General features: G+C 50.3%; 1 protein-coding gene across 1 annotated transcript in view; it reads left to right on the top strand.

The window, feature by feature from the left end:
* The window catches only part of LOC142302376 (dynein axonemal heavy chain 3-like), a 2,626,214-nt gene that overhangs the window by 2,483,508 nt on the left and 130,429 nt on the right, over positions 1 to 12,277 (top strand). The window lies entirely within an intron of this gene.

Genomic DNA, 12,277 nt, shown 5'->3' on the forward strand with positions numbered 1-12,277 from the left:
TGACAGAATTAAAAAATCTCAAATTTAGACACATCTAATCAAAGAACAGCCTCCCGTTGTTCTGTGCTTCACTGCCTGTGTACCATCGCCAGTTCTAAGTTCTACCATGACGATCTGATTCCTTCAGTCTTTTCTGAACTGTCAATGTGTTAGGGCCAGATGGACGGGTAGACCCTGGAGGTGGATCCACTGGGCCGAACTCCCGGATGAGGGAAAGGAGTCCGGTAGCCGGAGCACTGTAGGTAGCAGGACAGTCCGTGCACTGGGAGAAAATGGAGAAGTCCCTGGGACCACGAGGTCACTGATGGTGGTCCGGGTGACGGAGCTCAGGTTCGGAAGCCGTGATGGTGTCAGGCGGGGTCCGGAACCGTTGGAGCGAGATGACGGGTCACCGCAGGGATCCGAGATGGTACGGACTGTCAGGATGGCAGATGGACAGCGTTCGGGGTTCGAGGTACCGCAGAACCGGATGGCGATGCAGGATCGGCTCTAGAAGATAGAGAGGTAAGTATCTCACAAAACACAAGGAGACCTGACTCCTAGCTTGGGAAAACACGAAGAACAGGCCCCGCTCCCTTGGACATTAACCCCCTATATACCCTGTACCTATGTGCATCATTTCCTGTAATTTGACACTGGCCCTTTAAGAAAGGGTCAGTGACCGCGCGCGCGCCCTAATGCGCATGCGCGCGGCGCGGGTGCCAGAAGCCAGGGAAGGAAGCTGAGAGGAGGACGCAGGGGAGCCGGCCAGGACCTGGGAAGCCGTCGGGCGCCGGGAGCGGAGACCAGGGGACCTGGGAAGGACGGGCACCGGAGGTTGGAGAGTGGGGAGCAGGGCAGGTGAGCCGGGGAGCGGAGCTGAGGACCCGGGGAGCGGAGCAGAGGACCCGGGGAGGGGAGCCGAGGACCCGGGGAGCGTGACAGTACCCCCCCCACGCCCCCCTCCCCGCAACCGGGACATGAAGGCACGGATCAGAGGAGTGCCCACGTTCTCCCTGGGCTCCCAGGACCTATCCTCAGGACCATACCCCTCCCAGTCCACCAGGAAGAACTGCCGACCACGTACGGTCTTCATGGCCACGATATCCCTTACCGCATAGATGTCGTCCTCAGCAATAGGAGGAGGAGCCGGGCTGGCGGCAACGGAGAAGGGACCAAGGACAACCGGCTTGAGCAGAGAGACGTGGAAGGAGTTGGGTATTCTCATTGTGGCCGGGAGCTGTAGTTTGTAGGAAACCTCATTGATCTTGCCGAGGACTTTAAACGGCCCGATGTAGCGAGGTCCCAGCTTGTAGGATGGTATCTTCAGTCGGATGTACTTGGAAGCAAGCCAGACGAGATCTCCCGGAGAGAAACATGGAGGATCTAGGCGTCTCTTGTCCGCGTGTCTCTTCATCCGCAGGGTTGCCCGTGCAAGGGACGCCTTAACTGAGTCCCAAATGGTAGTAAAGTCACGGAGTACTGCATCAGCAGCAGGGATGTCCGAGGACGAGGATACAGGCAATGGGACAGACGGCTGAAGTCCGTAGACGACATGGAAGGGAGAACTGGAGGAGGACTCACTGACGTGGTGATTATGGGAGAATTCTGCCCAAGGAAGAAGCGTGGACCAATCGTCATGATGGGCGTTCACGTAGTGACGTAAGAAAGAGGTCAATATCTGATTGACCCTCTCCACTTGGCCATTAGACTGAGGATGGTAGGCAGATGAAAAGTCTAGAGTCACTCCCAGATGTTTGCAGAGAGCCCTCCAGAAGCGGGAGGTGAACTGAGTTCCTCTGTCGGACACTATGTGTGATGGAAAGCCATGCAAGCGGAAGATGTGATGTATATAGGCGTCCGCGAGTTCCTGAGCAGAGGGCAGTCCAGCCATAGGAACGAAATGGGCCATTTTAGAGAATCGATCCACCACGACCCATATGACTGTGTGTCCGGAGGACAATGGCAAGTCCGTAATAAAGTCCATCGCTATGTGCTGCCAGGGAACTGAGGGTATGGGCAGAGGCAGAAGACGGCCGTATGGCAGGTGTTTGGGTGTCTTGTTCCTGGCACAGGAGGAGCAGGCAGAGACAAAAGAGGCGACGTCCGTGCGCAGGGATGGCCACCAGTAATGACGTACAATAGCGCTCCATGTTTTCTTCTGACCTGCATGACCGGCTATTTTCGAGGCATGGCCCCAGTGTAACACTTTTTGCCTGTCAGTCTCAGAGACATAGGTCTTCCCGGGCGGTATCTGGGCCAGGGTGACAGGAGCCACCGGAATAATCTTGCTTGGACAGATGATGGGTTGAGATGTCTCTTCCTCCTGTTCCATGGGCACGAAAGACCTAGACAAGGCATCAGCACGTACATTCTTGTTTGCGGGTCGGAAATGAAGCTGGAAGTCGAACCGGGCAAAGAACAAGGACCACCTGGCTTGCCGTGGGTTCAGTCGCTGAGCAGTCCGCAGGTATTCCAGGTTTTTGTGGTCCGTGTAAACAATGACAGGGTACACTGCTCCTTCCAGAAGATAGCGCCATTCCTCCAGAGCCAGTTTGACCGCCAATAGCTCTCGGTCACCGATGGTGTAATTGCGTTCAGGCGCGGAGAAGCTCTTGGAGAAGAAACCGCACGTCACCATCTTCCCGGAGGAGGACTTCTGCATGAGCACTGCTCCGGCTCCCGAGGAGGAGGCATCCACCTCCAAGGTGAACTGGCGGTTTAACTCTGGACGGTGGAGTACAGGAGAGGAGGCAAAGGCTCGCTTTAGAGCGCCAAACGCGGCGTCGGCCGCAGGTGACCAGTCCTTTGGATTAGCCCCCTTCTTGGTCAAAGCGGAGAGAGGAGCAGTCAGAGCCGAGAAGTGAGGAATGAACTGGCGGTAATAGTTAGCGAATCCGAGAAAGCGTTGGATTGCCTTCAGTCCAGAAGGAGGAGGCCAGTTGAGAATGGAGGAGACCTTCTTGGGATCCATCTGCAGTCCGGTATCGGTGATGAGGTACCCCAGGAAGGGGAGAGAAGACTGTTCGAAGACGCACTTCTCGTACTTGGCGTACAGACGATTCTCTCTCAGTCGTTGTAGAACCAGTTGCACGTTCTCTCGGTGGGTCTGGAGGTCCGGAGAGAAGACAAGGATGTCGTCCAGATATACCACCACACAGACGTAGAGAAGGTCCCGAAACACATCGTTCACTAATTCTTGGAAGACAGCTGGTGCGTTACACAGGCCGAAGGGCATCACGCAGTATTCATAGTGCCCATCGCGAGTGTTGAACGCGGTCTTCCATTCATCCCCTGAGCGGATACGGACCAGGTTGTAGGCACCTCGAAGATCCAACTTGGTGAACACACGAGCTCCTCTGAGCCGATCAAACAATTCAGGGATGAGCGGCAGGGGGTACTTGTTTTTCACGGTGATTAGGTTCAATCCCCAGTAGTCTATACATGGGCGTAGGTCACCCTCTTTCTTCTTTACGAAGAAGAAGCCTGCTCCAGCAGGAGAGGAGGATCTCCGGATGAATTCCTTAGCCAGGCTCTCTGTGATGTACGTAGACATGGCCCTTGTTTCGGCTGGAGACAGTGGATATATCCGTCCTCGAGGTGGTGTAGTTCCCGGGAGCAGGTCAATGGCACAATCGTAAGGACGATGTGGCGAAAGTACTTCGGACTCCTTCTTGTCAAAGACGTCCACGAAGGACCAATAGGCTGAGGGCAGTCCCGGTAGGGACTCGGGAACCGGAGGTCGCCGGATGGGTTGTATGGTCTTCAGACACCTCTCATGGCAAGAAGGCCCCCATCGAGTAATATCACCAGTGCCCCAGCTGACTGAAGGCTCGTGTGTCCGCAACCAGGGAAGACCCAGCAGAATTTGATGTGACATATGTGGGAGGACGTAGAGAGCGATGTTCTCGGTGTGCAGAGCACCGATACGCAGTTCAAGCGGCTTGGTGATCCAGGAGATGGTGTCAGAGAGAGGTCTCCCATCCACAGAGGCAATCACGAGGGGCTTGTCGAGTGGAGTAACAGGCACCTGGTACTTGTCCACCGTGGCCTGCTGGATGAAATTGCCTGCTGCCCCAGAATCGAGGTACGCCTCAGCCGTAAACCGCGTCTCTCCCGTTGTTACTTGCACAGTCCATGTGACTGGGTCTGAGAGAGTCCCAGCACCTAGGGTGGCCTTTCCTACCAACCCTAGGCTTTGGAGTTTCCCGGCCTCTCTGGACAGGCGCGTAGCAGGTGTGTGCCCTCTCCGCAGTAAAAGCAGAGACCCTTGGCGAGCCGCTCTGCTCGACGTTGTTCAGACTGTCGCACACGGTCGATCTGCATGGGCTCATGGACGGAGACACCAGAGGCCGTTGACTGGAGTACGGCGGGCTTCCGTGGAGGAGAGGAATGCCGTACCGGACGTCTCTCACGGGATACCTCTTTGGACCGCTCCTGAAAGCGTATGTCCACTCGAGTCGCTAGGGTAATCAGGGCGTCCAGGGTGGACGGTACATCACGTCCAGCCAGCTCATCTTTGATTCGACCCGATAGTCCTTCCCAGAAGGCAGCGGTTAGGGCCTCGTTATTCCACCCGAGTTCTGAAGCCAAGGTGCGGAAACGGATGGCGTATTGACCCACCGTCAGTGTTACCTGACGTAACCGGAGAAGTGATGACGCAGACGCGGAGGCGCGTCCGGGTTCGTCAAAGGTGCTGCGAAAGGCCTGCAGGAACTCCTGGAGGTTCTTGGTCATAGGTTCCTCCTTCTCCCACAAGGGGTTCATCCACGCCAGTGCCTCGCCCTCTAGGTGAGACATAATGAAGGCGACCTTGGCTTGGTCGGAGGCAAACAGATGTGGCAGCTGCGTGAAATGGAGGGAGCATTGGTTTATAAACCCCCTGCAGGTCTTGGGATCTCCGGCGTACCGGGGTGGTGTGGCCAAACGCAGTCTGGAAGCATCCGAAGAGGCAGCCACGGGAGCGGGGGTCGTGGCTTGACTAGTGGAGGCTCGGGATGTTGAAGACGTGACTGCCGCTTGTAGCGTGGTCAGGCGGGTGTCCACGGAAGTCATAAAGTTCAGCATGCGGGTCTGAACTTCACGCTGGCGTTGGAGTTCCTCATGCAAGGCCGCTAGTGCTTCGGCGGGATCCATGGCCTGTTCTTACTGTTAGGGCCAGATGGACGGGTAGACCCTGGAGGTGGATCCACTGGGCCGAACTCCCGGATGAGGGAAAGGAGTCCGGTAGCCGGAGCACTGTAGGTAGCAGGACAGTCCGTGCACTGGGAGAAAATGGAGAAGTCCCTGGGACCACGAGGTCACTGATGGTGGTCCGGGTGACGGAGCTCAGGTTCGGAAGCCGTGATGGTGTCAGGCGGGGTCCGGAACCGTTGGAGCGAGATGACGGGTCACCGCAGGGATCCGAGATGGTACGGACTGTCAGGATGGCAGATGGACAGCGTTCGGGATTCGAGGTACCGCAGAACCGGATGGCGATGCAGGATCGGCTCTAGAAGATAGAGAGGTAAGTATCTCACAAAACACAAGGAGACCTGACTCCTAGCTTGGGAAAACACGAAGAACAGGCCCCGCTCCCTTGGACATTAACCCCCTATATACCCTGTACCTATGTGCATCATTTCCTGTAATTTGACACTGGCCCTTTAAGAAAGGGTCAGTGACCGCGCGCGCGCCCTAATGCGCATGCGCGCGGCGCGGGTGCCAGAAGCCAGGGAAGGAAGCTGAGAGGAGGACGCAGGGGAGCCGGCCAGGACCTGGGAAGCCGTCGGGCGCCGGGAGCGGAGACCAGGGGACCTGGGAAGGACGGGCACCGGAGGTTGGAGAGCGGGGAGCAGGGCAGGTGAGCCGGGGAGCGGAGCTGAGGACCCGGGGAGCGGAGCAGAGGACCCGGGGAGGGGAGCCGAGGACCCGGGGAGCGTGACACAATGCTAAGATGTGACTGCTGCTTTAGTTCAGTAAGCTGTGTATTTAACCTGTGTTTTGAGGAGCTATTGGAAAAAAAAAAGAAAAAATGATGGTGCTATTTTACATAAATGCACTTATCCTGTACCTGTATAATAAAAAAGTAACTTTTGATCTGCCTTTCCTGTGATGATCCTCAAATAAGCTTGTTTGATCTTGATATAGTTTGTCCTGATTACTTTCTTGATTCCATAAAGAAGTTGTTCACTGCCCTAGCTTGGTTACTAGTTTTGCTATAAATGCTTAAAGAAATCCAACCACCAGGATTTTGCAATATGAACTAAAGGCAGTGCCATACTGGCACTCAGATGCTTACTCCAGGCATACCTGTTATAGAAAGATGAGATGCTTGGTTGATGAAATATCTTTAATCAAAGTTGCAGAAATGCACTGCACTTTGATTGACTTGTGCAAGAGGGGCAGACCTTTTTGGGTCTTCCCCGCAGTGTCTTCAATAAAATGGCACATGAGATCATGGTACGCACATGCGCAGACTCCGACGCCATTTTAATGAAGACAGAATTACTGTGGAAATGCACATGCACCGCCAACAACAGTAATAGCGGCACAGAGTGATATTCAAATAAAGAAAAGGAAGACTATGGAGGAGGAATAAACATTCAGGACCTGACCCACAATGGTCCAACCTCGTTGCACCTGTCAATCAAAGTGCAGTACATTTTTTCAACTTTGATTAAAGATATTTCATCAACCAAGCCTCCCATCTTTCTACAATAGGTATGCCTAGATTCAGCATCTTACTGCCTGTATGGCACTGCCTTTACCTCATATAGCAAAATCCTTTTGGTTGGTTGTCTTTAAGGATAGTGCCCCTAAAGATTCTCATATACATTTTATGCCATGTTTCATGTTGTTTTATGATTTTCTGCTTCCCTTCCTGTGTCCTGGCTTTAGCTCTACGTCATAGTCATCACTTCCTCTTCAGATTCCTCTTCTCCCCTCTTACTATATTTCCCATAATTCCATGTGCTGGACTGAAAGCAAGCAGATGAGCACACCACCTATAACTCTGCCTAAATTAGACTATCCAATTTAAAAGTATCCCCTTCTCCCCCTCACGGATGGATAGATAGATACAGTAGATAGATAACAAAAAAAAAGAGAAGACTGGCACCACACCCAATAGTGTGAACAGGTGTGTATGTGTTCATAATGCATAATAAAACTAAGAGAAAACAGTTGTACACTCTAATGTCAAACTAATAAAAAACTAATATAAAAACATTTAGAGGTGTTTAGCATATTAGAATGGCCATTGTAATACCTGCCCAGCAGCCACGTCATGGCAACCTCCCTTGCTGGGTCCTACTCTATACTGCATATGTCTGGGCTCCTAAAAACCTATAGATAAGATCAGCAAGTAAGGCTATTGGGTAAGGTGGGGGAGGGGTGCAAGGCCTGTCTAAAGGTCATCACTTCTTTCTATATATAACATAAAAAGAAGACTGGCAGCACTCCCAATAGTTTGAACAGGTGCATATCTGTTCATAATGCATAATATAAATAAGAGATAAACAGTTGCTAGTAAAATCCACTGTCAATATCTGACCACCAGAGGGGAATGCTTCATTCCCTGCAGGATGCCAATGAGCTGTAATGACAGACAGAGGTCAAATGATGAGCCCTGTCACTGTCGTGGCAAGCTACCTGTTAAGGCCGGTGCATGTCAGCATTTATAGGAAGTTAGTATTTCTGGTGTACAGAGCAGTTCTGTACATCACAAACGATCAGTTAATTACAGTTTCAAGCTAAGGGGACTAACTCCTAAATAGAAAAGTATGCAGGCCCATGTAATAAAACATACGATTTGTATTGAGATATGATTGAAAATACTTAAATTGTTAAAAATTGCATGCACAGGAAAAATAGGGGGAAAATCCTGACATATACTAGTTGTAATTACACATAATATTATAGACGTTAAAACAAAATCTAATATATAAAGCTGAGTGTGTGTGTGTGTGTGTGTGTGTGTGTGTGTATGTCCGCTAAAGAAATCCGCACCGTCGCATTGACAATCACAAAATTTGCACAGACACCCCACGTGACTCAGGGAACTTTATAGACTATGTTTTGATGGGAAAATGTAACCCCGCGCTGTACAGTTACTCTCCAAAATACTGCCTGCATTACAATCAATGGAGCTGTGAGCTAAAGGTTATTAATAGGAGCTGTGATTGGTTGCTATAGGAACAAAATAAATTGTTAGTATAAGAAGCTTATGTGTAAGGTAATAAGATGTCGGTGGGGAGATGGATAGAGACAGACAGACATAGGCACAGACAGAGTAAGAGGCAGACATGGAAAGAGACAGACAGACAGAGACAGACAGGGAAAGAGACAGAGAGAGACAGACAAAGGCAGACAGACACAGACAGACAGGGAAAGACACAGACAGACAAAGAAAGAGACAGGCAGACAGAGACAGACAGAGACAGGGAAAGAGACAGAAAGAGACAGAGGCAGATAGGGAAAGAGACAGGCAGACAGGGAAAGAGACAGACAGAGAAACAGACAGAGACAGACAGGGAAAGATACAGACAGACAGGGAAAGAGACAGAAACAGGAAAAGAGGCAGACAGAGAAAGAGACAGAGACTTGGAAAGAAACAGACAGGGAAAGAGGCAGATGGACAAGAGACAAAAACAGGGAAAGAGACAGAGACAAGGAAAAAGACAGGGAAAGAGACAGACAGAGAAATAGACAGGGAAAGAGACAGAGACAAGGAAATAGACAGGGAAGGAGACAGAGACAAGGAAATAAGAATAAAAATATAAATGTTGTTATGGATAATCCAGAGAACACACTAACAAGATTTAAAAACATTTAAAAATTGTACCCAATGAAGGGTGTTACAACAGCATGTGTGACCCTAAGAGGAGACACACAATCCCCTAGTATACAGGCTAGTAAATACACAAATTTCAATGTATAATAAAATTATTATTGACCAATAAATGGAGAGGTACTATTATCAAGGCAAACTATAACCAGTGGACACTAAAATCTAGATGGTATACAGATATCAACTACTCAGTAAGTGTGCATATAAAAAATGCAGAGTGGGCAATTATAAATTAAAGAACAATAAATCCGGTACCGGTGTTTGAATAAACGAAAAAGTAACCAAAACTGGCAGAATGCAATTACACTCCTGCTGTATAACCTGGGATAGATGGATAACCAAAATAGGCAAAACACAAATATCCTCCTACTGTGTACCTATTATAAGAGATGAATGGTATAAACAGTCTAAAAGACCTTTAGAGAATGGCACACTGGAGTGGATTAGATCAGATATACTATAACTAGAGATGAGCGAACCGGTCGTGGTTCGGCTCGAGTTCGGATCGTCGAACGGAGGTCTCGTTCGAGTTCAGTTCGTCGAACGTTCGACGAACCGAACTCGAACCGCATAGGAAACAATAGGAGGCAATCACAAACACATAAAAACACCTAGAAAACACCCTCAAAGGTGTCCAAAAGGTGACAAACAACTCACAACACAACACGAACACATGGGAAAGTGACAAGGACACATACTCATGCGAAAACAAAAGAGCTGGACAAGGAAAAAGAGGAGGAGACACAGATATATGAGTATATGCAAGGAAACGTCGATGCCATTACTGTGCAACTTGAGACCTGCTCATTTTAGGCTTCCAATCTGGATAAATTGCCTGAGCTTGCCACGTACGCCTTGGGGATCTTGTCGTGTCCTGCACCCAGCGTTCTCTCAGAACCTGTCTTCAGTGCTGCTGGGGGTCTGCTGGCAGATAAGCACACGTGTCTGTCCACTGACAATGTGGACATGGCTCTCAGAGGACTTTTCTTCCCCTGGGTCATCCAGGGGAGGTGAAAGGCACGCGTATTTTTGAGAGTGCTTCATGCAAAGCATCTTTTTCTTTTTCAAAAGGGGGGTCAACTGATGCCAGTCAAGTGGGGTGTGTGTAGCCCAATTAGTGGAAACTAGGGAGACTGTGGTTGGAGTCCCCTCGCTGTGTTTGTAAAAGAACCAAGATGAACAAGTCATGGCTCTCAGAGGACCTTTCTTCCCCTGGGTCATCCAGGGGAGGTGAAAGGCACGCGTATTTTTGAGAGTGCTTCATGCAAAGCATCTTTTTCTTTTTCAAAAGGGGGGTCAACTGATGCCAGTCAAGTGGGGTGTGTGTGGCCCACTTAGTGGAAACGAGGGAGACTGTGGTTGGAGTCCCCTCGCTGTGTTTGTAAAAGAACCAAGATGAACAAGTCATGGCTCTCAGAGGACTTTTCTTCCCCTGGGTCATCCAGGGGAGGTGAAAGGCACGCGTATTTTTGAGAGTGCTTCATGCAAAGCATCTTTTTCTTTTTCAAAAGGGGGGTCAACTGATGCCAGTCAGGTGGGGTGTGTGTGGCCCAATTAGTGGAAACGAGAAAGACTGTAGTTGGAGTCCCCTCGCTGTGTTTAAAAAAGAACCAAGATGAACAAGTCACGGCTCTCAGAGGACTTTTCTTCCCCTGGGTCAGCCAGGGGACGGGAAAGGCACGCGTATTTTTGAGAGTGCTTCATGCAAAGCATCTTTTTCTTTTTCAAAAGGGGGGTCAACTGATGCCAGTCAAGTGGGGTGTGTGTGGCCCAATTAGTGGAAACGAGGGAGACTGTGGTTGGAGTCCCCTCGCTGTGTTTAAAAAAGAACCAAGATGAACAAGTCATGGCTCTCAGAGGAATTTTCTTCCCCTGGCTCAGCCAGGGGAGCTGAAAGGCACGCGTATTTTTGAGAGTGCTTCATGCAAAGCATCTTTTTCTTTTTAAAAAGGGGGGTCAACTGATGCCAATCAGGTGGGGTGTGTGTGGCCCAATAAGTGGAAACGAGGGAGACTGTGGTTGGAGTCCCCTCGCTGTGTTTAAAAAACAACCAAGATGAACAAGTCATGGCTCTCAGAGGACTTTTCTTCCCCTGGATCAGGCAGGGGAGCTAAAAGGCACGCGTATTTTTGAGAGTACTTCATGCAAAGCATCTTTTTCTTTTTCAAAAGGGGGGTCAACTGATGCCAGTCAAGTGGGGGGTGTGTGGCCCAATTAGTGGAAACGAGGGAGACTGTGGTTGGAGTCCCCTCGCTGTGTTTTACATGCTTTTCGAAGGGCATTACATGCCTAAGAGGTTGAGTTTTAGCATCTGCAACTTGTTGGCTACAGAAAGGCTGCCTTTACACCCTTTTGAGACCGAGGATTTTCGAGACCTTATGCCCATTGCAGTGCCCCAAGAGCCGATGGCCATTCGCCACTCCTTCTCCAAGTAAGGCGTGCCCGCGCTACCACAGCAGCTCGCACAGAACATCACCGATTCTTCGAGAAACTCTGTGTGTGACAGGGTGCATTTCACCACAGATACTTGGACCAGTAAGCATGGACAGGGGAGTTACATGTTGCTCACTGGGCACTGGGTAACTATGGTGAGAGATGGAGAAGTGTCTGCTATACAAGTCTTGCTGTCCCCACGAGTTGTATCAATCCTTCCTCTGTATGTAGAAGTTAATACACTGCTTCTGCCTCCTCAACCTCGTGTGGGTCCTTCACCTCGGCCCAAACCCTGTGTGGTCAGGGCACCCTTCCTTGTAACTGTGCACAAGGAAAACCACACACCTCCTCCTTACTATGCTGGCAGCAGAGCTCAATGCCATCATGCGGTCAAATGTTTACTTTGAAATGTATGGGAAATGTGAGTCACACCGCAGAGAAGTTGTGGACGGTTAGCTCTGGAGACCAAGTTTCATCAATGCTTGTCTCCACTCAACCAGCAGCCAGGGAAGGCCGGGTGTGACAATGATGCAAACATGGGTGCGGCCCTTCGCCGTGACAATGTGACACACGTGCCTTGTGTGGCTCACGTGTTGAATTTAATTCTCCAGCAATTTTTAAAACACCATCCTGGCCTACATGGCCTTGTGCAGCGTGCACGCTCGCTATGTGCTCACTTCCATCGTTCGCACACAGCAGCTCAACAACTTTCATCGCTCCAGAAGTCTTTAGGTCTGGTGGTTAAACGCTGGAAATGCGATGTGCCGACACGCAGGAATTTGAATCTGCACATGTTGCAGCGTTTGTGGCAGCACCGCCGAACCCTGCTGCAATACGTTATGACATATAGCCTGGCCTAACTTGATCCAGAGCTGGTGCAGATCACGCTGCTGGAGTGGTGTCACATCAAGGACCTATGCACCCTTCTACACAGTTTACAAATGTCAACGAAAATGTTTAGCACTGGCAATGCCATTCTCAGCGTGACAATTCTGGTCATCTACATGATGGAGCACACTGTAAGCATTATTCGGA

This window comes from Anomaloglossus baeobatrachus, chromosome 4, assembly GCF_048569485.1.
Source record: "Anomaloglossus baeobatrachus isolate aAnoBae1 chromosome 4, aAnoBae1.hap1, whole genome shotgun sequence".
Classification (NCBI taxonomy): Eukaryota; Metazoa; Chordata; class Amphibia; order Anura; family Aromobatidae; genus Anomaloglossus; species Anomaloglossus baeobatrachus.